Below are 27,396 nucleotides of genomic sequence, written 5' to 3'. Positions count from 1 at the left end.
AATTCGCCAATTTTAAAATTCGCTGCTCTCTGCATAGGCCCCATAATGGGATAATGCGGGTAGAACCTCGATATGCACAGTTATAAAAGAGAATATCTACAAAATGATGCTTCGCTGGTATTACACCCCCAAAAAGGTTAAAGCAAATGTTTCCGGAGGCGACCGATAGATGTTGGAGGGGATGCGGCCAGATGGGGACTTGGCACATATATGGTGGTTTTGTGTAGTAATGCAGACATACTGGAGGACAGTTTTGAAATTTATAGAAGATGTGACGGGAATCAAGGTTCTACTAGATTCAGTTTTAATCATCTTGGCTAAACCCTTGGAAGATGTAAATCATTACACAGCTAAATAAATTTTACATATATTAACGGCGGCTAGGTTCGCGGTAGCAGCAGTGTGGAAAAAAACCACTGCCGCCCTCTAGAACAGAAGGGTCATTAGAAGGGTTAACGATGTACAATTAATGGAGACTTACCTCATTTTTGAATCACACCACAAGTGTGTCTGGGATCCCTGGGTTGTTGGATAGGGGTGAGACCCCAATAGGATAGAGGATCTTGGAGTGATGAGTGTAGTCTATGTCGTCGATAAAATGTCATAAAATGTGGTAGGATATGTAACGTGACTGTTGTTGATTGTAAGAATTATGATACAAAGTTGTTGTTCCCCTCCTCTTTTTGTTTTTTCTGTGCCCCCTTCCTTTCCCATTTATGTTTGAAAATCTTAATAAAAATATAAGTTAAAACAAAAAAACATTCAGTCAATTAACAAACTAAATATATAAAACACTTGCATGTGTGTTAAAGTGCTAGTGCCTCAGACAATGTGCTATATGTGCAAGTGAATAAATAGATCTTAAGGCAGCTCAAGAAACCCTAGTTGAAGAACCGTTCCTGTGGTTCTGTTGGCAGTGGAGTCTTCAACAGAAGGGGAGTGCAGAAAAAATGACATATATAGTGTAATACGTCCTGATGGGAATAAGTGATGTATATCAAGGGTATTATAGTGCTGCCAATAGTAATGAAGAAGGGGGTGATATGGCCAGACTTGAGAGGAAGTGTGAGAAGCTCTGTCTTCGACATTTGGCGGAGGGCCACCCAGGATAATATAGTGGTTGAGACATTCAGAGACTTTTGTCTGGTCAGCAGGTGTAAGGTCCGGGGTCTGAGAGGTGATATTTGAACCCAAGAGATGTGATAAGGTCGCCTTGAGAAAATATGTAGAGAAAGAAGACCTCTATGGTACACCCACAAAGAGCTTGAGAAAGGAAGAGTAGGTGTTCGTCAATGAGACACAAGGTACAATGGGAGAGGTAAGAGAAGATCAAGGATAGAGCCGTATTACAGATACCAAAAGTATGGAGAATGTGAAGTAGAAGGTTGTGATCCATAGTCGGTGTAATGACCTTGGTCTTTGACAGCATGAAGATCATTAGGTATTTTGGTTAGAACTGTTTCAGTGGAGTGAACAGTGCGGAAGCCAGATTTTTTTTATTTATAAAATGTTTTACCAGGAAGTAATACATTAAGAGTTACCTCTCATTTTCAATTATGTCCTGGGCACAGATTTATGATAACAGATACATGGTTACAAATACATGGGTACATTAGGTGAACAGGGTTATACATTATATATAAAGATATTGCATTACATTAGGTGAACAGGGTTATCCATTATCTATGAATACTGCATGAACAATTAAAGATAAAATAAGTTATAGGCAATTGTAGGGGGTCTATGAGAGAATAGGACTTAAGAAAATGGAGCAAGCGAAAGAATTCAATGGAAGCAAAAGGCTGGAGGGTGACAGGGTGAAAAAGACAGGTAGGGTCAAGCATGTTATTTTTGAGAATAGGTGTAATTATTTCTTGCTTAATGGAAGTGGGAAAGGTACCAGAGCAGATGGAGGAGTTGGAAATATGTGGGAGTGTAGCGATTAGAATGGAAGCAAGATGTTTGAGGAGATTGGAAGAAATGTGGTCAAGAGGTAGAGTGAGAAGAGGAGAACAGCAACACGTCCTCCCTCTGTGACGGAGGACAAAGAGTCAAGCAAGGCAGAAGGAGAGTTAGATGAGGAGGTGTAGTATGGGAGGAGGATACAGAGCAGATGCCTTGACGAATGGAATCCACCTTAATCTTGAAATAGTCAGCAAGGCTTATGAGGAAGTTAAGACGTTTCTGCAGGTTTAAACAACAGGACATTTACTTATGCAAATTTCTTCCATCTGGCAGGATTATAATTGACAGTGATTGGTTATGCCAGCTCAATTCCTATGAATATGCAGATGCTGTGTCTCCTATTTACTGTGTTGTGTTTTGTTCCATCAATAAATAAAGGGAGTTTGAATGTCTCAAACCCCGTATAAAACAGTCCAATGCTTTTCATCATTACAATTCAGGATGTTGATCATTAAAGAATGTATAGAGAGATTTGAGAACCAAATGGTGGTCTGTTGTTTGAGTTTCTATATTACGACTAGACGTACTGTAGCTGAACTTGGTTGGTTATTATCTTGTACAGGTAGGGGTTGCCTGGTGTCCAGTATTGAACTGGACTGTCCTGTATTTGGACACTCTGTCCAGTAAAAAATGAGAGGTAATACTGGACATGTATATGTCCGGTATTACCTCTCTATACATAGTTACCTGACTGGCTTGGGGGTCCGCGGGATTTCCCCGAGCAGGGAGGAGAGAGCAGGGCTGTGGCTTAGGGGGGCTGGGCAGCTTCCTCCATCCTGATTGTCTGCTGCTGTGTAATGCAGCCAATGAGGCGGAGGAGGTATCCGGAGCCTGCGAGTGGGGCCGAGGAGAGAAGGAAGCAGCATAGAGAGGGGTGTGTGTGTGTGTCTCGAGCGCGTCGCACCTTTCATCACTTTGTCCAGTATTTCTGCTTTATAAAGTGCCAGCTACGGCGGGAAACGCGTCAGAGGTTCTGTTTTTTAATCTTTTTTTTTTTTTAGGCTCGATTACTCAATAAACCTTGTTTTTTTTATTCATGTTGCCTCCAGTTCTCCTTATTGTTGCAGTGCTCTCTTCTCCCTTTTTTCGTGTGCTATTCATTTTGCCAAGAAGGACGCACGCCAGGATGAAGAGAAGAATTTACCTGCAGTGACTGGTCTGTGAGTACTCTTATCAGCTGGGATTTACCCGTTGGCTACCATGCAGAACACTGGCTGCAATATCTATCAGGTTGAGAGCCAGCTTGTTATACTTTAATAGGTCTTGGGTTGGTTGCCATTCGGGGTTCAGGTTTTCCCGGTGGTGCTGCTTTTGTGGGACCGTCTGCATCTCCTTTTCCTCCGTTTGTCCCCTTCGCTTCATGGCTCATACGATTTGGATTTTCATTCCGTCCCCTGTAGTCTTTTCCAAGGAGTCTCTTCACCACATTTTCTTACCGGGTACTATATAGTCTCTCCGTATTGTACCCTGTCCAGGGTTTCAGCAGCACCATTTTTGGGGGACTTGTTCTCTACCTTTTGCTAATTTTCTACATATGTATTGCAAGTCTTTTTCTAACTATTTTGTAACGCAGGTGAAATAATTCTTCATCCTCTCTCTGCTACTACATATGACTCAGAAAACCAGATGCTGCGGGTACACGGAGATTTCGTTTCTCTATGTGTTGGACAAATCCATGCTTCATTTCACCTGATTTACTGTTGGCCGTTTGTGCGGTGTGGGATCTCCTTATACCTCCCAAGCCTTACTTAAAAATGAGATTTATCCTAGTAAAAGATCTTTACAAAAAAAAACCTATTCACTGCCAGAGGGGCTGGGAATACGTGGAATTGTAGGTAATATAAACGAACGCCGTATGACTGCACATTATAGTACGTTTGTTTTTAAGCTGAATGTGAGAATGCATAATGGGTAATGCGACGTTCAACCAGTTTCCCGAAGAAACCGGACTAGCTAATAAATGAGGAGTATTGTAATATCATTTATTATACATACCGTATGCGGAAAATAAAAATATCACTTGTGAGCACATACACGTCTCGGGCAAGTCTGCAACCCTGCCTTTCTCTATTATCTCCTAGGCTGCGCTTATAGTACTGGCTATACGCCGGCCAGCACCGCAGCTAGTGCGATTCCTGCACTCTGGTGCAGGAGACCAAGGGAGGGCGACAAGGGGCGTGGTGGAGGCGTGGCCGTGAGCGGTTCGCCCGCATTGGCTGAACCGCTCACGTGCCGCTGTCCTCACGCTGCTGCCGCCGCTGTAACTCTCAAATTCCCTTGACTTCAGAGATTTTGTTAGCTTTGTCGATGCGTTTCGCGGTCGCGCCCGCGACTGACTTCAAGTACTTGCGATGGCGCTGTGCGTCGTCACCATTACTATAAGCATGGCCTTAGCATACAATGCTTCCACTGCAGCCAGGGATTCTGGGTAATGCCATTCAATTGAGAACTCACACCTTTTGCTTCTTGTCCATTTTAACGTGCACCCCTATATGCATACAGTATGCCTGTATGTAGTTTTAATTACAATAATGTTTAACATCTGTACCATATATATGTACATTACCGTACAAGTCAGGTTTAGTGTAAACAAAATGACACTGCGCTGCCTGGGCAAACTGTACCAGAGGCACTTCAAGACCCTTTACGGGCTGCGTGTGGTCCGCGGGCCAGCATTTTAAGAGCTGTGTTCTAGAATGTAATCACTGCAGTTCCATATATGACCATGAGCCCTCCAGGTTCGGACAGGAGGAGAGATGGTCCTTGGGTAAAGGACACCTCTGTTTTTGGAGGGGCACTGCCTGTGTTCATAGCTCGTGAAAAAAGTGACAGGGAGAGCAGAGGGGGGTTGTTTTTTTTTCCAGCCCAGACTGTTAATTCTATGTCAGCACTTCTGTTGTTTGGTTGTATGAGATCTGGGGGAGGTCAGCATGAAAAGGATACACATTAACTTCTGTTTCTCAGCTGTTTAACCTCCAGGCTTTAATACCTTCCCTTGAAACAGAAAGGCTGGATGTAAGGGGGGGGGGGGGCAGCGTGCTCGTGGTGTGGGTAAAGCACATCCAGTGCTGGCATTAGGGGGTCAGAGCCTATAAAAGGTCGGGGGCGTAACTGCGTGGTATATTATTTTGAAATAGGGTTGAAGCAGGGCATCCCTGGAGCCGAACCATGTTAATTTCCGCTCCGCGCAACCCCTGCTTGCTGAGATAGTTATCCCCGGAGAGGGTGTCAGTGCTCCATGAGTCTTAAATCTCCCGCAGTACTATTGGCTCCCATGCCAGAGTTAAACCTCCATGTTGTTTTCCCGGCCGGGGGCGCACTTTCGGAGGTAAGTATCCCTAGAAGCAGCGGACCCCCCGAAGCTGATAAAGCACATTTGTGTCCGAAACGCGTAGGAGGTCCTACACCTCCTTTGGGTGATGTTCATTACCAAATACATTTTTACATTTTCCTCATCACCCGGCCCCCTGGGCAGTGTGTGCTGCGTTCTCTTTTTTTGCTGAAATGCACGTAGTTCTACCACAGGGAGCCCCCTCACCCCCCTGCTACCCACCTAACAATAAAAATAAAAGACCCCTGCATAGAACCATGGCTTTTACACATCTGTGCTCATAACAATTGCCCTGTCCGAGTCCCCTGAAAGGGTTAACGGCAGCCGTGGTGGCGTTTTGAAGTCGGCAGCTGGTACAGCGCAGTTGAATTGATGCGCCAGAGTGCATTTGCTTTTTAACCTAAAAGTGCATCAGCACAGCGGTGCTAATATGGGCCATTCAAGTCGTCCGGGCCCATCACAGATCCAACATTTCTCTTTCTTCCTGCGCAAATGTATAAGGATACGCTGATTGACTGCTTTTTATGGCTATTAAAATTCAGTTTTGCCCTGAAGGGTTTCCAGAAGTCACAGCGACGGTGCCATTAGCATCTGGTTTAGCAGCTATAGCACCACAACGATCCTGTGAAATTACTAGTGCCACTTAGCAAGATATACGGGCAGTGCAATAAAACCAAAGCGCTTACCCCGTGCGACACCGCCTCTGCCATTGTTGGCATTGGATTCACGAGCACTGATTTGGTTAATCTGTTGTCAAACGTGGTCTGGGAAACCCTGGGTGCACACAGCACAATGACACATGCTGCAGAATATGCAACCTCAACTAATCTGGTCTGGCAGCTTATAAGAATGCAGTGACCGTTCCAAAGATGTAATGATCAAGGCTAAGGTTTGACGTAGTTTAGAGGAATGTGATAAAGGAGGCTCCTTGCTGCCAGCAACGAGGTTAAAGCAGCAGTCCACACTGATGCTGCCGGTCTCAGAGATCTCTTCCTGCCCTTTCCAACGCAGTTTTTATTTTTAAAATCAGATTCTCCGTTCGGGAGATAGAAGCGTTTGAAATATCAACTGCCCGGAAGGGTTAAAATGGAGCTCTCCCCGGAGCCCAGTGCTGTCTATAGGTTATCCCATGGTAACCACAGGAACTGGAGATAACTCAGTAGACATGCTCAGGGGAGCACGATACAAACAGGAGAAGAGATTAAGCCTTCTGGGGAAAATTGCTTTACTATGGAGAGCTGATAATAATTACTTCAAAAAGGGCAGAGGAAGCCTGCAGATTTCATGGTTCCACTTGTACAGTCTCTTCTTAAGGCCGTGCCTATATTGCTGTCGACGGCGACACGGCGGGTGACGTCACCCGTCGCTGTCGCCACCGGCGAAAGTTATGTTTTGCCGGGCAGCGGGGTCGTGGCATTCCGGCAATTTGATTTGTTCAAGGGCCATCACGTGACGCGACAGCCCATGAAAAATCAAATTTTGCCGGCTTCCAGTTTCCGCGACGGCGACGTCGCGCACACTATAAGCGCACGCGGCGGCGGCAATGTATTTGTTTTCGGGCGACGTCACCGGCACTATAAGCGCGGCCTAAGGTAGCAGTGTTCAACTTCAGTTCTCAAGCCTCCCCCCCCCTCCCCCAACAGGTCAGGTCAGGTTTTCAGGATATCCCTGCTTCAGCACAGTTGGCTTAATCAGTTCCTGCTTCAGCACAGGTGGCTCAATCAGTCAAAGACTGAGCCTCTGATTGGGCCACCTGCTCTGATGCTGGGATATCCTGAAAAGCTGATCTGTTGGGGGGGAGGGGGGGGCTTGACCAATCTAATCTATGGCTAACCACTGTGATCCATTAATATATATTTTTCTATTGACTCAATCAACGAAATAATATTCTAGGGCTTCTATTCCTTAGCTGTGAATAGCAGCGACTTGTTCATTTCCTGGATGAATACAAAGTCCCAAGAGCTTTTGTTTCTGTGCCAAAGAAAACACACTTTTTTTTATTTTTATTCATGTAAAAGTTCCTTTGTATTGAGGGAACAAGATCAATTATATGGTTATATGTCAGTACCGTATGCATGTCTGAGGGAGGAGAAGTTATGAGGGCCATAAAATATACACACTCACTCTCCCCTCTGCGTCTCTTAAACTTGACAGCATTAATAAAGTCAGGACAAAACCTCACAAGTCATAAAGTCAGCCATAAGTGATGATAACGTTTAGCTAATGAAAAGGACTCCTCGTGGGAAGTGTTAACGGCAATTCATGTGGAGTGGTCCTGGTCACATTGCATATGGGTAGCTCCGTTGGCTACTATACATCTCCTATACATTTACCATGGGCCTTTGCAGATGCACTTACCATGACCCCCCCCCCCCTCTCTCTGTAAGTTGTCCATACTTACCACTTAGATTGTAAGCTCTTGGGGGCAGTGACTCCTTTACCCAGTGTTACTTTTATGTCTGAAGCGCTTATTCCCATTGTGTTGTATTGTTACGTTCCGTGTAATACTGCTGTAAAGTGCTATGTACCTGGATGGTGCTGTACAAATAAAGACATACAGTACATACTTCATTGCCACACCAAGCATGAGTGAGAACCATTGGCTTCTTAGGGTCTTCACCTGAGCCCCCAACCTCTGGCAGCCCAAGCAGCCCACTCTCTCCCCAGTGCAGAGAGAGCGGAGATGTTGCTGGCATGGACCATACGTTCTCCTCGCTCCCTCAGCTGCTTAATGACGGTGCGCTAGTAAATACTTGCTTTCTTCTCTCTTGTGCAAACCATAAGTTCCCACTGTAAAAGGATGAGTGGGGCAGTGTTCACCAGCGCATGGACATTTTGTTGGGGAGAAGCTCCCACTCACAGCTGCAACTACAGCTATGATTCTTTTGGATCGGTCTCTACTAGTTTTGCACAGTAGGATGGTGACATTTTTGTCCATTCTTCACGGGAAGGTTGATCCAGTTCTGATAAGTTTTTGGGGGGATCGTCGATGGACTGCAATCTTAGCCTCACCATAAATGTTCGATTGGATTCAAGTCAGGACTTTGCCACTCAAGAACATTAATTCTTCCTGTTCAACCAATCCAGTGCGGCTTTGGCTTTGGGGTTCGGGTCATTGTCCTGCTGAAATGTGAATTTCCTCCCCAGTGTCAGAGTCTTGGCTGAACTCAAACAGGTTTTCCCTCAAGGATTCGCCTCTACTTTGCACCATCCATTCTCTCCTCTATCCTGACAAGCTTCCCAGTCCCTGCTGAAGAGAAGCTTCCCCGTAACATGATGTTGCCACCACCATGCTTGACAGTTGGGATGGTGTTGACTGGGTGATGTGCAGTATTGAGCTTGTGCCAGACTTTGCACTTGGAATTTAGACCCAAAAGATACATTTGCAAATACATCTGCCAAGAAGCAGGGGGTCCCCCTGCTACTGAGATACTTACCGGTAAATTAGGACAATCTAGTTCCCACCAGGGGGGAAAAAATGGCGCACCACACAGGCCAATTTTAGGCTACAAGGTCATCCATTGGCCCGCATGGCATGTGGGGTTTAAAGACCAGGAAGTACCTTTGCCGATTTGTATCTCGGGAATAGGGAGGTTAGCCCCGGAGCTGAAAATAATGGGGTTTCATATACAGCTACAACGTAGCCCTTTCGGGACCATGGATAGGTCTCCAATGCATTACTTCTGCAAACCTTGTCATCAAGTAGTGTTATGGTATGCAGCGGTGCGCAAACTGGGGGGCGCGCACCCCAGGAGGGGCGGGAGATTTGGCTGGGGGGTCGCGGGCAGTTGCAGAGGTCCCGCGCTTTTCCCCAAGGCATTTAAATTAAATGCGAGGTGCGTTGCTGCTAAATGCCGCGGCGACATAGTCGAGGCCAAACGTCCGCCACCACCAAGCATCCTAGACCCGGGGAGAAACCCTACCTTAACCCTCTCTCCCATGAGTCTTGGACCTCTGGCAGCATGTTCCCTCCTTTCTCTTCCTTTTTATTACCAGGATGAAGACCAGGAATCCCCCAGAGCCGAACCACTCTAACTTCGCCTCCGGGGACCCCCCTGCTTCCCGGGTCATTTTAAATCCCCCCCTGGCATCACAAGGGCCCAATCGGACGCCACCAGGGATGACGTTCCGGCTTTCCATTGGCTTGTGTGATGTGGGAGATTCCAAGCGCCATTTTGTTTTTCCCTGGGGGCGACAGGAACGCATTTGGTAAACATCTCAGGAAGCAAGTGGTTAATTAACGCAGTTCAGCTCCGTTGACCCTCTCGTTATATCCTTGTAAACGAGCAGGGGGAATTGGTGCTTTAATGCTTTTTCGGATGAAAATGACTCCCATTAGTACAACTGGATCAAGGATTCTTCCTTTACATAGCAATTAAGTGAAATTGGACTGATTGCTTATGCTGACTTGTAAGTCGGCTACAATGTTGTATAAATGCATCTGCGTGTGAGTTTCTTTAACAGGCTACAGAGTAAACAGAACTATCTTTATACACAGGTCTTGATTATAGATTCTTCTGCAGTCTTTTGGGGATTCATTTGCATAGCAGCAGCAGTCTCGCTAATAGAAAGAAATGTAATGTGTGTTGAGGACACAGTTGTAATCGTGGTAGATTTTCTTAGCAGCCGTATGGTACATCTCAAAGGTAGTAATGCTCCGGTCCAACTAAGGCAGGGTTGGGCACATCCAGTCCAGTAGGTCAGATTTTCAGGATATCCCTGCTTCAGTACAGGTGGCTCAATCAGTGGCTCAGTCTTGGGGACTGGAGATGCCCATCCCTGCACTAAGGCAAGTTTTGTAGGTTTGTCTAGTTTTTCATCTGGATCACAGATATGACGGTGTAATCCTTCAACAGTTTTCTGTTTTGGAGAAATATCAATGGATATTTGCATTTATTTATTGTGATGTGTAACCAGCTTTTAGGGTGGCCAGATGGCTTCTCCAAAAATACTGGATACAATGGTGAAAGGTGCGATGCGCTCGAGGCGAGCACACACACACAAACACACCTCTCTCCATGCTGTTTCCTCTCCTACTTGGTCCCACCTTCAGACTCCTGACACGTCCTGCCGATTGGCTGCATTACCCAGCTGCAGCCAATCAGGATGGAGGGTGCTGCCCAGCTCCCTAGCAACGATCCTGCTCTCTCCCTGAGGGGGGAAATGTTATCGCTCCCCAAGCCGGTCAGGTCACTATGTCCAGAGAGGTAATACCGGTATACACATACATATCCAGTATTACCTCTAACTTTTTAGTGGACAGTGTGTCCAAATACAAGACAGTCCGGTTCAATACTGGACACCTGGCAACCCTATCCCTGATCCCTCCAACATGGTTACTGTGCATCCCAACATCTATTGCAGAATACCTTTCTACCTGCCTATCGGTGACCGCGGTCAATCATTAGAATGGATTGGAACCTTGTGCAAGTCCAACTTGGTTCTCATTCCGAAATATCATGGGGGCTTTGCTTCTGTGTAGGGAGTTTGGTTTTCAGGTGTTTTTCTGGTGTTTTCATTTTATTTAAAAGAGAAACAAAAAACAAAGCTGGGTTTATCAGAGACCCCCCATTTGAATTCTCTGGGCACTTTTTGTTAGTTTTCATACTTCCCTTGGGTTGCCTTCTGTATCTACGGATGGGTCCCTACAAGAAGTCTAATTCCAAGCAATTAGGCTTCATTTCTGTTTATTATTCATTGTATATGTATATAAATATGTGTCCGGGTTGGGTATGTGTCCTGGTTGGGTATGTGTCCAGGTTGGGTATGTGTCCAGGTTGGGTATGTGTCCAGGTTGGCTATGTGTAAAGACAAAGACTGCAAACACTGTACCCTGAAGTGTGGGGTTCTACTAAATGGCTTCACCCCATTCAATGCTTGGGAACGATACATAGACCACGAAGATATCAGTGTAGATGCAGGGTACCGTCCCACGATTCGGCATTAGCTGGCTTTAATTTGAATAGCCATTGACACCAGATCATAGTGGGATAGCCAACTCCGGCACTTAGTGAATCCTAGAGTTAATGCTATTACATTAACACCTTCACTGCCAATGGCCTTGCAAACACGTGGCAGAGGGATGCGTTCTGGTATCTAAGGCAGCGCGATGTGAACATCACGGGAAGGAATAGCAGTGGGGTGGGCAACTCCAGTCCTCAAGGGCTACCTTGATCCCCCAGTATCGCTCCTTTACCTTGAAGTGCAAGATGATGGTGTTTTTATCAGTTACAGCCTAAAACCGGAATCCCTACTTATACTGTACATCCCTTACCCTGCCTTCTCTGCGACAAATGGCACAAACGGCTGTTAGTTAAATATATAGTAACCTCTGCTTCCATTATGTCTTTAGACTTCCTTTGGGTCACTAACTGCCTGATAGATGCTTCATCTGAGTCTGTTGCTTTGAATATATTATTGCATGGCCAGAATCATTGCGAGAGAGCGCAGCAGGCGATTCATAAATGTATAATATACAGACATATATGGATAGGCCACCTTGGGCCTCGCACCTTCGGGGGCCCCGCACTCCCTCCTTCCACCCCACTGGAGGGGGGTGCTGGAGGAGGGACCGCGGGGTCTCCCCTCCGCCAGTTCCCCGCTCCCTCCCCTGCGGTCCGGCTTGATCCTGGTGCCGACAGGAGGAGGAAGCGCAGGACCCCCCGACCAGCAGAGAGGTAGGTGTAGGGGTGTGTGTATTCTCTTACCTTCTCCGCAGCAGACCGTCTCCTGCTGGGTTGTATTGCCATGGCAACCTGACTTCACATGACGCCGTAACGCTACCAGAGGAGGGCCGCTCTTCTGAGTAAGCCACCCCCTGTGCGCCCGCAAAGCCTAAGGCCAGCCCTGCTTTCCCTAATAAGGTCTGGTTTTAACTGTAAGAACCAAATTAACATCTTTACACCAGTGCTCCCCAAAGGGAAATAAATGGATTCAGGAGGTGGCTATGGTTGGGTATATGTCCTGGGTGGGTATGTGTCCTGGGTGGGTATGTGTTCTGGGTGGGTATGTGTCCTGGGTGGGTATGTGTCCTGGGTGGGTATGTGTCCGGGTTGGGTAGGTGTCCGGGTTGGGTAGGTGTCCGGGTTGGGTAGGTGTCCGGGTTGGGTAGGTGTCTGGGTTGGGTAGGTGTCCGGGTTGGGAAGGTGTCCGGGTTGGGTAGGTGTCCAGGTTGTATATGTGTCCTGGTTGGGTGGGTGTCCTGGTTGGGTAGGTGTCCTGGTTGGGTAGGTGTCGTGGTTGGTAGGTGTCCAGGTTGGGTACGTGTCCAGGTTGGGTACGTTTCCTGGTTGGGTACATGTCCTGGTTGTGTACCTTTCCTGGTTGGGTAGGTGTCTAGGTTGTGTACGTGTCCAGGTTGGGTACGTGTCCTGGTTGTGTACGTGTCCTGGTTGTGTACGTGTCCAGGTTGTGTACGTGTCCTGGTTGGGTACGTGTCCTGGTTGGGTACGTGTCCTGGTTGGGTACGTGTCCTGGTTGGGTATGTATCCAGGTTGGGTGTGTGTCCAGGTTGGGTGTGTGTCCAGGTTGGGTGTGTGTCCTGGTTCATGAGTATCATCCCCTGATTCGGCATTAGCTGGCTTTGATTTGAATAGCCATTGACACCAGATCATAGTGGGATAGCCAATTTCAGCACTTAGTGAATCCTAGAGTTAATGCTATTATATTAACACCTTCACTGCCAATGGCCTTGCATACACGTGGCAGAGGGATGCGTTCTGGTGACTAAGGCAGGGGGTTGTGAACGTCACAGGAAGGAATAGTAGAGGAGTGGCAATTCCAGTCTTCAAGGGCCACCAACGGGTCAGGTTTTCAGGATATCCCTGCTTCAGCACAGGTGGCTCAATCAGTGGCTGGGTCAAAGTCTTAGGACTGGAGTTGGCCAGTCTTGATCTATATGATCATAAATATGGATCTGGCATATACGTCCAAAAGAAAATCGAAGACTGGGCCACTGATTGAGCCACTTGTGCTGAAGCTGTCACTGATTGAGCCACCTTGTGCTGAAGTAGGATTATCCTGAAACCTGACTTGCTGGTGGCCATTGAGGACTGTAGTTGCCCACTCCTGGAATAGAAGCTTCCTTAATTACTGGTGTCTGTTTTTATGTGCGCATAAATATAAAACAAACAATTACCTGACATTGACAAATAACACTATCTTAACGTAGTAATCCCCCCTACATAACTCCCTCTCCCCCCCCAGGGATGGAAATGGGGGGTCCTCAGGAATTGAACTGCGTTATTTTCAGCTCCAGGGACTGGACTGTCCCACGTGCCGAAATTGTGATATGGTTGAGAGGTCCCAGTTAGCTCTACCCATGGCCGCCGACAGCGGCGGAGAGCCGGGACCATGCCGATCCTGGAAGTGGAGCTCTGCTTCTGGTCTGGTGGCTGGGCCACTTCCCTTGCCAGGCTCCTCACTGCCTCCCATTCCCCCGCCCCCTCCCGCCCCAACAACATGCTGCTGATGGGACTCTCCCTCCCTACCTTCCGCCCCTCCCCCCTTCACACAACAACCCACGGCCCAGGTCAAGATCTTGGTTCTGGGCCCAGTGAAAGCGGTCGGCTTCCCTGGCTCTACTCAAATCCTCCCTATGCATTTCGCAGGTCTCATGTAGTATAGCAACAACTCTGTTCGTGAAGCTTTCTATATAACCATGGTTTTTTCCCCCCTACTGCAATTATTTTACTTCCACCGACATGTTGCATTTTCTTTTCCAACTCAACCTTTAAAGAGTTCAGAAGAGTCATGGAAGACATGTGAGTAAGTGTCTGGTCTATGCTCTCACTAGGCTACGTGTCACGGCTAATCCTGTGTGCTGACCATCTGCCTACGTATGAGTCTTAACAGCAGGCAGCATCATCCAGATGCAGAAGGCTTAATTATACAGTATGTGTCTCATGTGCGTTCTGCAAGGGAACGTTAAAATGCCTGGTATGTTCTCCCCGTGTGCATTACTAAGTTTCCTGGATTTCACAATGCTGACAGTTAGTATCTAACTGTTTTTCAAGATGATCAATGTCGTTCAGGGAAAATAAACGTGAGGAATCGCTCTTCTGCATTTTGCAACAGTTGTGTTGTAATTGGACGCTACGTGTTGGCAAATTAAGGTGATCAAAAGTTACAGAGCAGGGCGCTGAGAAGAGCTGCAATTTAACCTCCCAGGCACTTTATATTTTAAACGAGTATAGTCCGTAAGCGAAGCATTAAAAAGAAATAAAACAGCGTTGGAAAAAGCAAGAAGAGATCGCTCAAAGTAAAAAATAAATAAATGCTGATTTGATCTTAGTGTTTTTCACTTCTTTGGTACCACCCGGGCAGCTAGTGATTTGGGAGCTGATAGGAGGGGTGACCAGACACACACATTATAATGAGACGTACAGAATTCTGCATGCATGTCACTTCTTCCCATGTGCAGCCCTTCTAAGAGTGACTAGACATAAGACCCTTTGTCTGCAGACAGAAGGCTTCTCCGCATATTTGGGTATCTTGATACATAACCCCTCTTCATCTCTTTGAGACCAAGTCCAAGCTATCCTATATGTAGACGGCAGATACTTATCCTATACTTGTATTTAAGCGCTATGTACATTTATGGCGCTATATCAATAAACATAAAACAGAAGAAACCGGCGCCTTACAAGTCCATAGGTGAAATGGAAGTCCAAAAGTGAAGGAAAAAATGTCCCAATATATAGGCCCTTCTGATCCTCAGAGGCCGGATGATCTAATGTCGCTTCCACCGTAGAATTAGTGATATGTGAAAAAAACACAAGAAAAATAATAGTGCAATATGCCAATAAAAACTAACATTAGGACTAACACATAAAGTACAAACTGAGCACAGACAACAGACTGTGTGATCGGAGGGAAAGACGCTTCATTCCAGTACTGACTTCTACTGCCTGCTTACATCTAATTTTCTGTGAGTAGGGTCCTGATTTTAGACCTTCCGGACCGGCGGTCTCTCAGTCATCCGCGTATTTACCATTTTAAGTTGTTTTATCATCCATTAAATTAGCTATTTTTTAATTTCAGCCTTGCTATTGTTTGTCTTATTTGTTGGTTAGTGTCTTGTCTTGTATTGTTTGTCTTCATTGTTGTCTGTTGTCTGTTGTCTGTGGTCAGTTTGTACTTTATGTGTTAGTCCTAATGTTAGTTTTTATTGGCATATTGCACTATTATTTTTCTTGTGTTTTTTTCACATATCACGAATTCTACGGTGGAAGAGACATTAGATCATCCGGCCTCTGAGGATCAGAAGGGCCTATATATTGGGACATTTTTTCCTTCACTTTTGGACTTCCATTTCACCTATGGACTTGTAAGGCGCCGGTTTCTTCTTTTTTATGTATATTGCTTATCCCTGATTTGTACTATCAGGTTTTGTCACCTGGCGGCCCATTCACTATAGAGTGGTACACTTATGGTTGAACTTCTTAGCGCTTGTTTGCACCTCCTTTTTTTCTGCTATATCAATAAAGACATACATACATTTACAGTATTTTAATCACAGACCAGGATTTTGTATTCAGTGGCTCCTTGCGTTGACACTGAGAGGGCTGCTGTGTTTTCCACAGTTGTTTTTAAGACTCCAGTGACGGGATAAAATTTATAGCATCTAAGCTTGACACGCAAATTAAAATTACTTTGATGTACGGTACTTCAGCAGGTTGCACTAAAAATTAATTACAGAATATAATTGGATAATTGAACAAGTTGGAACCCCTCTCCCCTTCCCTTCCCTCGCTCTTATTTCCTGGATAATAACTAATTATTGTATTTCATTGGTACTGTATGCAGAGTTTGCTCATGAAGGCCAAAATGCACAGAGGTCCGCTACTGACTTAACCAGGTACTCTCTTGTTACCGCCTAATAAAACATTAACAGAGAAGGAGCGACTCTGAGAGTAAAGACACACACTCTCTGTAAACAATGACATTGAGTTTGAAGCAGGGGAACCTGGTTCAATTCCTGGTATCGGCTCCTTGTGAGCTTGGGCAAGTCACTTTATCTCCCTGTGCCCCAGGCACCAAAAACAGAGATTGTAAGCTCCACGGGGCAGGGTCTGTGTCTGTAAAAATCATACTGCGCGCTATAATGTAATTGTGATGCGCTCTGAGGCCGATTGGGAGACAAGCAGGATATGAAATTAAGTTATTATTGGATCTTCAAACGTTAGGGTGAGTCATGTTTTGTGCTAATGATATGCATGCTAGTGCTAATGATATGACTCAGTCCCCCTAACAACACTATCCTCAGTGGTCCGTTACAGATAACACAGGGATTTAACCTGGTGTTAGTTAGGTCAGCGGAGCGCGCCCCCCAGTAGATAAATTAAATGCCAGGGGACCACGTGAGGCCTCTATAATACACTTACCTTACCATGGTGACGTGATGTCACATGACCGCACGCGTCACTTTTTTTTTTTTCGTTTTGGAAAGAAGAGGAGTGTGTGTTTATATAAGGGACACTTATTCTGGAAGCACAACCTGCGTGTAAAGAACATTTCGCCTAAAGGATGATACAGTACAATTGAAATCCACTAATGCAGTGGCAGCATTTTTTGTTTTCTCCCACCGATGGAGAACAAGGACATTGGACTTGGCAGCGCTGCTCTCCGTCGGCTTGCCTTTCAGACGCCAGCACTTGAGAACAGGTTTACTCACTATCTGGATTCTTTTCGTCTTCTCCCCCTTCCGACTGCTCACGCTTATACAAGGGAGAGGGCCCCCCCAGTGCAATTCAGGAGGGGGGAAGGGCAGATAGAGGGGACCCAGTCCCACCAGTTAAAAAGCGATCCTACTCAGTGGTTAGAGCGTGATGAATATGGGGTACCACTCTTATTTTCACACCCAGAATTCCACCTTCGCTTTAGACCAACTTTCTCCCTCGCTGATTTTTACAAGATAAATTAGTAAAGCTATAAATTGCATCAGTACAGTACTGATCTTTTTAAAGTTTGTGTATGTACGTGTGTGTATGTATATATATATATATATATATATATATATATATATATATATATATATATATATAGTGTGTGTGTGTGTGTGTGTGTGTGTGTGTGTGTATATATATATATATATATATATATATATATATATATATATATATATATATATATATATATATATATAGTGTGTGTGTGTATGTCTTTATTTACATAGCGCCATTAATGTATACTGTATAGCGCTTCACAGCAGTAAATATTTTTTTCCACTATTCACAAATAGCTGCCTGCTGTTTCTGAACTTTCTCTTCCCAAAGCTAAGAGCTATTTAAAAAGTGAGATTAACATGGGCTGTTTCCTCGCAGTGTAATGTCTGACACGGCCACACCAGACATAACATGGGGGGGATGCATGTTTGCTTATTATCATTCTTGCCTATATTGGCACATATTGCAAGTTTTGTAATGTTTGTTACATGCCGTAACTCTGCTTTTGCGCAATCCTCTTGTTTCCTGGCGTCTTTTTGCACATTTTGGTTATTTAGAATGAAGTTCTCGTTAATAGGGCCCAAAGATAAATGGCAAACTGTTCCGGGGGGCATCTTTAACCCTTCATAGGCGTGTGTGTGCCTATACTGACCTACTAACCTTAAGTTCCATTTATTAGGGGAACACAGAAATGGCCGGTGCTGGGTGTACGGAGGTTAATGGTATGTACCAAAGGGAATGTTTCTGTGCGCCAAAAAGTATGTAGAAAGTGCGTCAAAATCGCCCGCCGAGTTTAACCTGCTGCCAATCATAAAAAGTCTGTGTTTTAATATTGTTAGCAAGTTTCTTGGTATCAACCCAAAATGTATTCGAAGTAGCGAGGATGTTTTTATTATATAGTTTAACAAATGTATTATTTTACGATATCCAGGATTATTTATACCCTCCTACTGTCTCTTTAATTCTCACTACTTGCCACTTAGATTGTAAGCTCTTTGGGGCAGGGACTCCTTTTCTGAATGTTACTTTTATGTCTGAAGCGCTTCTTCCCATTATGTCCCGTGTATGACTGCTGTAAAGCGCTGAGTACGTGGACGTCGCTATACGAATGAAGGTATACGGGACATGCAATATGGCTATTATAAATAATACACTAATAACTGATATTTACAAACATTAGTTACACACAAAAAATGCACAGAATTCTGTTTAATCACTAAAAACCATAATACAGCTCATGATGCGTTTCAGCCATTTATAAGATCCATACTATATAGATTTGTATGACGTGTAACTTTTTGTGATGAAAGGGTTAAGTCCTATACACTGCACTTTGCCTTTAGGCGACTCCCAGAGAGAACTCCATGATAACCAGGGGCCGGGTGTTGGCAACGCCAGCTTTGGGAAGGTCTTCCATATCGTAGTGTTATGGCTGTGCGCTCACACGGACGGAGGGGGTCAGAGGACCGCCGATGTTAGGTAAGCTGCTGATTTACCATATGAATAAGCCAAAGCGTCCGTTAAAATGTACCGCTCCGCCAATTTTCAGGCGAATGCCAGCCAAGCGCTTTTGGATGGCGCGCGTTGCGGATATCGATACGTGAAATGGTGATAATGTAACCCGAAAAATATAACGCACTACTGTGGATCTACCCTCTAGCCCAGGGGGTGGCCGACTCCAGTCCTCAAGGGCCACCAACAGGCCAAGTTTTCAGGATATCCCTGCTTCAGCACAGGTGGCTCAATCAGTCCCAGCTTCAGCACAGGTGGCTCAATCAGTCCCAGCTTCAGCACAGGTGGCTCAATCAGTCCCAGCTTCAGCACAGGTGGCTCAAAGACTGAGCCACTGATCGAACCACCTGTGCTGAAGCAGGGATATCCCTAATCGCTGACCTGTTGGTGACCCTTGAGGACGGGAGTTGGCCACCCCCTGACCTAGTTGGCTGGAAGATTGATGCACCTGCTGGCTGCAACTGCGCTATTGTGCAAGATTTTGACGTTTGCCGTAGGAATTGAGTGAGCTATTCTATGTTCTAATCCAGTGGGGGCATCACAACATTAGAGAATAAAAACACATCGTTACCTTTGTTACAAGGGAACTACGGGAACGAAGCTGGCTTTTGTGGTTAGATGATCTGCCTCTAATGCAGAAGGAAACCAGTAGGTAATGGAGCAAACAATCTGGCCCGAAGGATTCTTACAACATTATCCGTATTTCCTTTAATTTGTAGGATTTCTAGTAAGTGATATTAAAAATAGACCCGGGCACCCAGCCAGGGAACATGTGCACAGCAAAAACAGCATTGAACATACAGAGTTGTTTGGTTTCACTTCTCGTTAAAAACAGATTTGATTCACTGGAAACGAGATTAGAAAATCAGCACCTTCTTCTTTCTGGCTGGAGTTGAACGGGTAATTTGAATGCTCCATGGTCAGAAACCTATAAAAGGAGCGAGGAGTTTTGGGGGCTGCATTAGGAACGTTTTGCACACGTATTGAGAAGCTGCTGATCATTTCAGTTGCAAAAGGTGTTGAATAAAAAAAATGTAGAAACCCGCGGATTTGCTAATACGGGTGACGGACAGATTGATTTTAGTCGTGAATCTAATTGCAGGCTGCGCTAGGCCTCAACCTTTCTGGGAGCAGTGAACGCCCACTGCGGCCACTGGGTGTTAAAAGGGTCGCCAACAAGCCAGGCCTCACGACATTAAGTGGACGTCATAAGGGCATTCTCGTTGAAAAGAAAGTGAAGGAAGGTTAGTCTGACGCAGAGAAATATCTCGAGGTAACTTCGCTTTTATTAGGCACGGTAACTGTCCAGTACCAGTGGGTCCTTGGGTGAAAACGCCATGACCCCACTGAGTGACCTTCCTGATCCAAACACACAGGTACCCAGCAAGCTCTAGAAAAATAACAAAATTACCACATAATATATATATATTATCTAGACACAGAAATCACTTGTAGGGAGCGATCATACCCCAGCCCCACCGTAACCCTCTTTCTGTATCTTGACTCCTTTCTCATAGTTTCTGTGTACGTGTAGTGCAAGATATGATTTTAACAGATCAGATGCATTGTAAGGAACACCCAACCCTATCTAATAGCGTGTCTGAGATCAGATGCATAGTAAGGAACCCCAACCCTATCTAATAGCGCGTCTGAGATCAGATGCATAGTAAGGAACCACAACCCTCTCTAATAGCGTGTCTGAGATCAGATGCATTGTAAGCAACCCCAACCCTCTCTAATAGCGCTCCTGAGATCAGATGCATTGTAAGGAACCCTAAACCTCTCTAATAGCGCGTCTGAGATCAGATGCATTGTAAGGAACCCCAACCCTCTCTAATAGCGCGTCTGAGATCAGATGCATTGTAAGGAACCCCAACACTCTTTAATGCAGATGACATAATCTTACTGTATATACACACAGCCCTAGCCTCTCTGACCTTGGACATGTACTTCAATCTGATTGTTTCAGACTTGAAAACTGGATTTCCCAAAACAAACAGTTTGTTAACACTGACAAGACTGTAACAATGGTATTCAGGACCAAGGCTACATTTCTAAAGCTCCCAGTGACTGAGCTTCAGATAAGAACCAACTAACACTATTCTAGTTTCAAATATTTAGGCATATGGTTTGACTCCCACTTAACATTGTGGTTGCACATTGATACCCTGACATCCAAAACCTATGCCAAACTAGGTGTACTTCTTAGGAACAAAATCCTCCCTAAGCCCGCTGGTCAGAAAACGCATCGCACAGCAGATGCTAATTCCAATTATAGACTATGGGGACATTGTATATGACACGGCGCCCCAAACCCACCTTAGCGAACTTGACACCCTCTACAATTCAATATGCCGCTTTGTCCTCCAATGTAACTACAACACACATCACTGTGAAATGCTCAAAGAACTAGATTGGCCATAACTTGAGTATGCACAAAGTTAATCTCTCCTGTCTTGCCTTCAAATACTTCTTGGGCAAGCTACCCCCTATCTGAACAAGCTCCTCACCCCTACCACACGCAGCACTTATCATCTGAGATCTGACTCTAAGGGACTTTTCATGGTCCCAGGGTTCAACAAAGTATCCGGCTGCTCCTCCTTCTCTTGCTGTGCGCCCCAAAACTGGAGCAATCTACCAGAGGCTCTCACAGCCGCCACCAGTCTCACTTCTTTAAAAACTAAAGCTGTCTCACACTTTAATGTGGTCTGTAACTGTTACATACGTCTATAACTTATTATATCTTTAACTGTTCATGCAATGTCTTCATATATAATGTATAACCCTGTTCACCTAATGTAATGCAATGTCTTTATATATAATGTATAACTCTGTTCACCTAATGTACCCATGTATTTGTAACCATGTATCAGTCATCATAACTCTGTGCCCAGGACATACTTGAAAACGGGAGGTAACTCTCAATGTATTACTTCCTGGTAAAACATTTTATAAATAAATTAATAAATAATAGCGCATCTGAGATCAGATGCATTGTTAGAACCCCAACACTCTCTAATAGCGCGTCTGAGATCAGATACATTGTAAGGAACCCCAACCCTCTCTAATAGCACGTCTGAGATCAGATACATTGTAAGGAACCCCCAACCCTCTCTAATTGTGTGTCTGGGATCAGATGCATTGTAAGGAACCCCAACCCTCTCTAATAGCACGTCTGAGATCAGATACATTGTAAGGAACCCCAACCCTCTCTAATAGCACGACTGAGATCAGATACATTGTAAGGAACCCCAACCCTCTCTAATAGCACGTCTGAGATCAGATACATTGTAAGGAACCCCCAACCCTCTCCAATAGCACGTCTGAGATCAGATACATTGTAAGGAACCCCCAACCCTCTCTAATTGTGTGTCTGGGATCAGATGCATTGTAAGGAACCCCAACCCTCTCTAATAGCGAGTCTGAGATCAGATGCATTGTAATTTCTTCTGTATTTGTACTATTTTGAAATTACCTGAAAATTGTACTGAACCCTTTAGGGGATACCCGAGGGAATCCAAGAAATCTGTTGAAAAACACTGCACTAGCACAAAAGATCCTTGGCCGTTTTGCTGACAACAAGGCAACACTTTATGTGATACACTGTCTGCCCAAGTGTCCAGTTGCCCAGCTATATTATCTTGCACAGGCTTGGCAAATGCCTCACTCGCCTGGCCCTGTCACTTGTTGCACATCTCAAAGTGGTTTTGCTCCAAAAAGGCTGAATTGTTTTGCGTTTTGGGGTCTTGTAGTCCAACTGAAAGTGAAATGGTACATTAAAAGTAGTACCCCCAGGTACCATCACAGTGTGAGCATTGATTGTATATATTGTTGTGCCTGCTCAGACGGTGTATGTGTGCTTACGTTATGCACTGTGTGTTTATCAGTATGTGATAGGGAGTTTGCGCAGTACGGTTACTTGAGCTGGCGTTTGTGTTCAGCTCCTGTAAATCTAACCTCGTTGCTGCCAGAAATATGTGGCAGAAAGGCTCGGAGTAAAGGCGTGACCCAATTTGCATACAATGTGGTGCAGCGAGTGACTTAAAACACGTGACATAATTATCCTGAGGTCCCAAGTGGAAATGCAGGCGTTGGCTATGAAACGGGAGCCAGACGCGCTGCTTTGTGCCGCGCCGAGATACTGAAATCTCAGTCGCCAACATCATGAGTTGGGGGGGTCAGGTGAAAGCACTTAGCCCTGTAACGCTTTCCCTCTTCATTTTAAAGTGGTGTTACAATGAAAGTTATGGAATGCATTACTGCTTCTGAAATGTAGGCTGGGAAGCCTAACTTCAAGAAGCACAAGATTAGTTTCACACAATATATACATGGGATGGTATGTAGTTAAAGCAGTAATCTCGTTTTTATTGGAATTGGGGTCCCTTGGAGCTGATTTGCATTATTTTTTGGTTTCCGGGGATCTCTCGGTTCCCAAGCTGCTTGCGGGTATAGATGCTGGCATTTCTGCGTAATCCATTGGCAACAAAATGCCCATCAAGTCTTACGGGTTCCTTGAGTGTATGTATGTTTGTGTGTGAAAGGAAGTCCCGCCCACAGTATGGGGGCATCACCGAAAGCCGTGACTGTGAAGTGCAACTGAGAACAAGGCCCGCCCCTTCGGTGACATCATCACGGTCCGCGAGGCCGTCCGATATCGAATTCACGGGCGCGGTGATAATGAGACACAAACCAGCAGAGTAGGACAGAGACACAAGAGAACGGAAAAAAGTTACATATTAAGCAAACACAGATGCACTTGAAGTTAGCAAGTGCTTAATGTTTATAACGGGTGGTCAACTCCAGTCCTCAAGCCCCCCCCCCCCCCCACAGGTCAGGTTTTCTGGATATCTGGTGCAGTCTTTGACTGAGGCACTGATCGAGCCACCTGTGCTGAAGCAAAGATATCCTAACAATCTGGCCTGTTGGAGGAATCTTGAGGACTGGTGTTGAGAACGCCTGGGTTAACTGGTATGTTATATAATGAGAGAGGGGGTTCATGAAATACACTCAGTGTATATTGCAGAAAGTGTGCAGCAAAGCAAACTCTCTAGTAGTGTAAACATTGGTGAAAAAGGTTCACAAATCTTCCCAACCCGTAAAGATTTCACAACAATGTTTGCAGAACTCAACTCGGAGACATTGACACATCACTACAGCTGATACAAGAGGGGGCTTCAGGGAAGGGGTGTATCGGACATACTCAGGGATTCACCGAGCCACAACGTAGATTATCACACCCAGATCCGGCATTACACTGACTTGAATGGTAGTTAACACCGGATTAGGTAACATACCTTGCATTGTGACTTAGTGAATCTGCCTCATGGAGTCTCCTCAACACCATGGCAATCCTTATACCTTCATAGGATCTAAGGCATGGGGACTTAACCCTTGCTGAGCCAGGCCTCCTTAGTGTGTGTGTGTGTGTGTGTGTGTGTGTGTGTGTGTCTAAAGAGCCATAGATAAATTCCATCCATGTCATTCTTATTTACAGACAACGTTGCAAGAGATAACTAAACACTTAGCTTTAAATATATATATATTTAAATATATATATATATATATATATATATATATATATATATATATATATATATATATAATACTGAGTTAAGTTATGGTGAGTAAAAAAAGTGACAAAAACCCTCCACAGGAAAGCAAATATAGCTGTATGCTCATCTGCATGTCTTAGGCAGGTCTGCAACCCCGCCTTTCCCCATTATCACCCAGCATACAGCACTTCCACTGCAGCAAATGATTCTGGGAAATGACATGCAAATGAGCACACAGTGTCACTTTTTGCCTCAATAACCATTTTTAACATGGTTCCCTATAGGCTTAAGCTTGCTGCATGGTCACAGCTTCGAGCACAGCCAGGGTTAAGGTGCATACCCAGAAAACCACCCACAGACAGCTGTTTCGACCTTGATGGGTCTCATCAGTGTGGGGTTGATTTTACTGGGAATGCAAGAGAGGCTTATGGGATAGGCCAAACCATAATACTGAGTTAAGTTATGGTGAGTAAAAAAAGTGACAAAAACCCTCCACAGGAAAGCAAATATGCAAATATAGCTGTATGCTCATCTGCATGTCTTAGGCAGGTCTGCAACCCCGCCTTTCCCCATTATCACCCAGCATACAGCACTTCCACTGCAGCAAAGGATTCTGGGAAATGACATGCAAATGAGCACACAGTGTCACTTTTTGCCTCAATAACCATTTTTAACATGGTTCCCTATAGGCTTAAGCTTGCTGCATGGTCACAGCTTCGAGCACAGCCAGGGTTAATGTGCATACCCAGAAAACCACCCACAGGCAGCTGTTTCGACCTTGATGGGTCTCATCAGTGTATATATATATATATGGACCATCATTCATTGGATTAAATCAGAAGATACATCCATCTATTTATCAAGCTGTAACATTGGAGCAATAAAACAGCACTATATTTGTCAAAATAAATTGGATTTAGCAAAATAAATCAGGAAATAATAGGATTTTTTTGCTTGGCTAAATCTGGTTGCGTTTTTTGCGCTGGTTTTGCGCCTGGTTTTTGGAGCTCGTGATCAGCAGTCCGAGCTCCTGGATGCGTGTAGTGGCCGAGATACTTGTACCACTGCAGTTCCCCGTCTCGTGCTGGATGGAAGTACTTCCCAGACACTTCCGTGGAAGTCTCCAGACATTTCCGTGGAAGTCTCCAGACCTGCCGCTTCCCGCGCACACAAATCCTTTCTTTTTCGTGTACAGCGGGTTTTACAGGACCCCAAAACCATGTCGCGGGCTTGTAACTGTAGGTACGGTTGGAGGGTCTGTGCTTGTATTCCTGGTCATTTGTACAGCATACAAACTGTTCTCCAAACAATGTGGGCCACTGTACCGCTTTGTTTTGCTTAGGAATACTTGTCCCAGGTTGGCCCCAGACATTTATCAAAGGAAAAACAAACACTAATCACCCAGCAAAGAAAGAATTGTGCGTTACATATGTTATTACCGGCAGGGGCTTCCTGGTGAGTTCCATATTGCTACCTAAAGATGTTTCATATTGTCCTTTATTAGTCAAAATGGCATAAGGTTAGGGGTGTTCAAGACCCCCCAACAGGTCAGTTTTTCGGGATATCCCTGCTTCAGCACAGGTGGCTCAATTAGTGGCTTGGTCAAAGACTGAGCCACCTGTCCTAAAGCAGGGAGTGATTGAGCTACCTGTGCTGAAGCAGGGATATCCCGAAAACCTGACCTGTTGGGGGGGTCTTGAAAACCCCTAACCTTATGCCATTTTGACTAATAAAGGACAATATGAAACAAGGTTATGGGTTTTCAAGACCCCCCAACAGGTCAGGTTTTCGGGATATCCCTGCTTCAACACAGGTAGCTCAATCACTCCCTGCTTTAGGACAGGTGGCTCAATCAGTCTTTGACCAAGCCACTAATGGAGCCACCTGTGCTGAAGCAGGGATATCCTTAAAACCTGCCCCGTTGGGAGGTCTTGAGGATTGGAGTTGAGAACCCCCTGGCACAAGGACTTGGTGGTAACACCGCCTACATGGGTACAAATAGGAATTAGCGTAACCCTCCTGTGCTGGGCCTGCAGCACAATGCAGGCCTCTGACACACGGGACAGTTTATTGCCATCCTTGCTAATAACAGGGAAGAGCTACAAATTAGATCACGGAAAAAATTCACCCCGACCTAAAAAAATGCAGTTCTACTCTAGTCTGCGAAGAAGAGATACTGCTGTAACCCTTCACCAAGCCCCCTGCCGTGTTACATATCCTAGGTCAGGGGTGGCCAACTCCAGTCTTCAAGGACCACCAACAGGTCAGGTTTTCAGGATATCCCAGCTTCGGCACAGGTGGCTCAATCAGTGGCTCAGTCGAAGACTGAGCCACTGATTGAGCCACCTGTGCCGAAGCTGAGACTGATTAAGCCACCTGTGCTGAAGCAGGGATAACCTGAAAACCTGTCCTGTTGCTGGCCCTTGAGGGCTGGAAATGGTCAACCCTGTGCTAGGTGGTATGGAGGTATTGGCTGACGCAGCAGCAGCAGCACTTCAAGAGAGGACTGTTTTGTTTGTTTAAATAAAGGGGGGAAGGTGTTTAGACTTCAATTTCAACACGTGCTGTTTTTTGAGAAGCTTTCATTGGAACGGAGCTCATCTCTTCTCCACAGCATCCTGCCGGCAAGAACACGTGAGAATGAACAAGGAGTAGTAAATAAGTGTTAGGGTGCTCAAGCAATTCGATCCTGTGTATCATGTATTTTATGAACAGTGACCTCCGCGATGGACTATATCCGTAAAAACACGTGAGTTATATCCAATCCTGTGAAGTTATTCTTGGGCCTCGTCCAGGGTGGCGCGGAGTGGGCGGGCGCACTCACCCTGGCCGCGATGAAACACCTTGCAGCAATGTGCGTGGCCAGCGCGAGCGAGCGCCTGCGCCCGCACGGCGCTCAGAGCAAGCACATTTGAATTAGCCGCTCGATGCGCGTCACGTGAGCGGTTCGCCCAATGAGGGCGAACCAGCTCTGTGACATCGTGGCCGCACCCCCAGGAATCGCCCGGCCGAGCAGGGCGCACCGCACGAGCGCCAGCGCGCCCGTTCCCTGCCTGGCCGCAGCCTTAGCAGCAATACGACATGTATCCCC

General features: G+C 45.5%; 1 protein-coding gene across 4 annotated transcripts in view; it reads left to right on the top strand.

The window, feature by feature from the left end:
* The window catches only part of NACC2 (NACC family member 2), a 105,192-nt gene that overhangs the window by 44,546 nt on the left and 33,250 nt on the right, over positions 1-27,396 (top strand). The window contains exon 2 of one of the 4 annotated variants that reach the window (XM_075578845.1): positions 18,585-18,720. The exons of 2 other annotated variants lie outside the window; for them this stretch is intronic. The gene's annotated coding sequence lies outside the window, so the exon portion shown is untranslated. Of the gene's footprint in view, positions 1-3,085; positions 3,126-18,584; positions 18,721-27,396 lie in introns of those variants that run through there. One more of the 4 variants, XM_075578848.1, reaches the window with a different exon arrangement.

This window comes from Ascaphus truei, chromosome 21 (genome assembly GCF_040206685.1).
Source record: "Ascaphus truei isolate aAscTru1 chromosome 21, aAscTru1.hap1, whole genome shotgun sequence".
In the NCBI taxonomy this organism is placed as follows: Eukaryota; Metazoa; Chordata; class Amphibia; order Anura; family Ascaphidae; genus Ascaphus; species Ascaphus truei.
This window is presented reverse-complemented; position numbering and strand designations above follow the sequence as displayed.